The following is a 2,931-nucleotide window of genomic DNA, read 5'->3' on the forward strand; positions in this document are numbered from 1 at the left end:
GATGGGTGGGGGCATGTTTGAGGGCCCCACGGTGGCTGAAAAGGGGAATCTGGCAGGTTGGGGGGTAGCAGAGATTGGCAATGAGGAACCTGGCACACTGGGGATGGACTGGGGGAGGGGTGACGGGAAAGGGGGGCCAGCAATGGGGAAAGGGGTGGGAGTCCATTGGGGTGGGGTGCTGAGGATGGGGGGAGGAGCTTGGGGGCGGCAGCACATTTTGGGGGATGCTGGGGGCCGAGGGATGAGGAAAAAGTTTGGGGTGGACTAGGGGGGAGTTTGGGGAGTGGGGTCTGAGGGATCCCCTGGATGGAGGGCAGGGCTGGGGTGGATGGGGGGATAGAGGGGCCCATGGGGGAGGGGATGTCGGGGGCCAATGGCTGAGGAGGGTGTGTGGGGGACTATGGGAGGGTTGGGAGGGGGGGCTGAGGGAGCGCATGGGTGGGGGAGGGATCAGGGGGCACAGACACGGACTGGGGCAGGGCGGGGTTGTGGCCGGGCTGCTTGTGGCATGCGGGTGACACGTGGCTGAGGACAGGAGGGGGACACGCTCCTCCCACGTCACCCTATGCACCTGCTGAGATAGCAGGTCATGCGGGTCGGAAGTGAGGGGCACCGGCAGAGCAGCGAGTGGGGAGCTCAGGGCTGGGAGAGCAGGGGCTGTGGGTCGGGAGTGAGGGGCACCGGCAGGCAGTGACTGGGGATCCCAAGGCTGGGACAGTAGGGGCTGCGGGTTGCGAGTGAGGGGCACCGGCAGGCAGTGACTGGGGATCTCAAGGCTGGGACAGTAGGGGCTGCAGGCAGAGATGGATTTACAATGAAACACACAGTTCCCTGTCTCATTATTAAGGATCCGTGACCCTCAGGGAGGTTGTGGAAGTGACGGATTCTGTGACTTCCTGTGACCTCCGTGACTTCTGCAGCGGCCATTGTGGCTGACTCCAGGGCCGCCCAAGCAGCTGGCCCCAGGGACCACCAGAGCAGCGGCCAATCCAGCTGGCCCTGGGGACCATTTGAGCAGTGGTCCTGGAGGCAGCGGGAGCAGCTGCAGCTCAGTGGCTCCCGGCAGCTGTCCTGGGGGCAGTGGGAGCAGCTGCTCAGCCCCTGGGGCTCCCCCCCTGTGGTGGCAGCTGGACCCCAGGGCTTCTCCCCTGGTAGCTGGTGCTATGGGGCCCCCCAGACTCCTTCCCCACACAGCTGGTGCTGCAGACTCCCTGGGATCCCCTCCCTGCAAGATTCAATGAGGGGTATCTATGGTATAAGTCATGGACAGGTCACGGGCAATGATTTTTTATTTCTTGCCTGTGACCTGCCCATGACTTTTACGAAAAATACCTGTGATTAAATCGTCGCCTTACTCATTGTCAATAAAATAAATTGAAACACTTCCACCTGCAAGTGGATTTAGCCCAGGACCCTCAGAGTCAGCAGCTGTTACACCCCCCACTGAGCTCTCTCTCAGGTGTCCCAGTGCTGGAAGCCTCCTGTTTACACCCTAAGATAGCGTTTTTGCACTGGGGGGCTGATATTTTGGACTGGACACTGTAGCAGGGAAAGGTGCTGCTGTGCTCCAGAAAACAAGCCACCTCTGCACAAAGAGGGAGAAAAGGACCTGCCAAAGCCTGGGATTGAACCAGGGACCTTGAGATCTTCAGTCTAACGCTCTCCCAACTGAGCTACTTCGGCAGATGCATACTGTGCCTTTGGCCTGCTGCTGCTCTGTCTGGGATGTTTTTGTCAGCCTTGGCACACAAAAAGGACATTGTTGTGAGCAGCCCATGAAGGCAAGACTTGCTTTTGCCTGCCTTGCTCAGCTTGACTTGCTTCCTCACCCCATTCCTGCCTTAGTTCCTAGGTTGACCTGGTGGCCGAAGCAGACTGGGGGCCAGTCGCCCATGGAGGAAGTTGAGCTGGACCCTGAGCTAGACTAGGCCCTGGTGGCGAGAGTCTGGCCACCACTTGCCACCCCACCCTGTTGTCCTGGCTTCCCCTACTGGACGTCATTTAGGGAGGGAAGTGGGGCTTCTGCCTCCCCTCCCCGATTTTCATACCGCAGAGGAGTGTGAAGAGGAAAACGAACGGCTGCTCCACACTCCCACTAGAGGAACCCAACGCCCTTAGCTGTTGGCTGACAGGCCTGTCCCCGAGGAGTGGGAACAGCAGCTGCCGCCTCCCCCTCGGCTCCAGGCTGCATTTCCCATCTCCTAAGGGCCAGGCTCTCTGCCATGGAAACAGCTGCCACTGCTCTCCATGGGTCTGTGTTCCACACAGCAACGTACAAACCTGCTCCCAACTGAAGCGGGGTCAGACAGTGACAGGGTTGGTGACACAAACACTTCAGACTATGAACCCTAGGGCCCTTTCTTTCTTTAACCCGGGACGTGCCAGTCAACTGCTAACCAGGGTGTTGTCTTCATCTTGAAATACCTCTCAGGACATTTGACAGGGGAAGGGAAACCCCCTCCCACCAATGGCCCTGTGAAGGAGTTGTACCATACCTGCCCCTGGAGACTGGCTGTTTTTATACTCTTGGAGCTTTTTCTTTTCAGACCCACCCTAATCCCAGTCTAGGGGCCAACCTCCGCAGTTCAGAGTTGAGAATTGTCTGCCATCACCCCCGTATGGCACTTTCTAGGTGAATGAGAGAAAGTCAGTGGGGGAAGTGACATGGCTCATGAACACTGATGCTGTGGGCGAGGCCTGGACTCACAACCCCAGCAGTGCATCCCCCCTGCCCTCGCCAGTTGCACCCCTGTAGGAGCTGCCAAAACAAACCTGGGAAGTGGGCAGTTACCTGAGTCTGTGGTTATCAACTGTGGCTGGTAGCTGAAAGCCTGATGATTCCAACCCACCTGAAGATGGCATAGGCGCTGACTTCTGCTGGCACCGGTGGGTGCTCGACCCCCCTCTGCCCCTGGCCACTCCCCGACTCCC

General features: G+C 59.0%; 1 non-coding gene across 1 annotated transcript; it reads right to left on the reverse strand.

Moving 5' to 3' along the window:
• Positions 1-1,610: 1,610 nt before the first annotated feature.
• Positions 1,611-1,683, reverse strand: TRNAF-GAA (transfer RNA phenylalanine (anticodon GAA)). The gene has a single exon. It is a non-coding gene; the product is annotated as a tRNA-Phe (tRNA).
• Between the last annotated feature and the right edge of the window lie 1,248 nt (positions 1,684-2,931).

The sequence above is a fragment of the Lepidochelys kempii genome, chromosome 12, assembly GCF_965140265.1.
Source record: "Lepidochelys kempii isolate rLepKem1 chromosome 12, rLepKem1.hap2, whole genome shotgun sequence".
NCBI classification, from domain to species: domain Eukaryota; kingdom Metazoa; phylum Chordata; order Testudines; family Cheloniidae; genus Lepidochelys; species Lepidochelys kempii.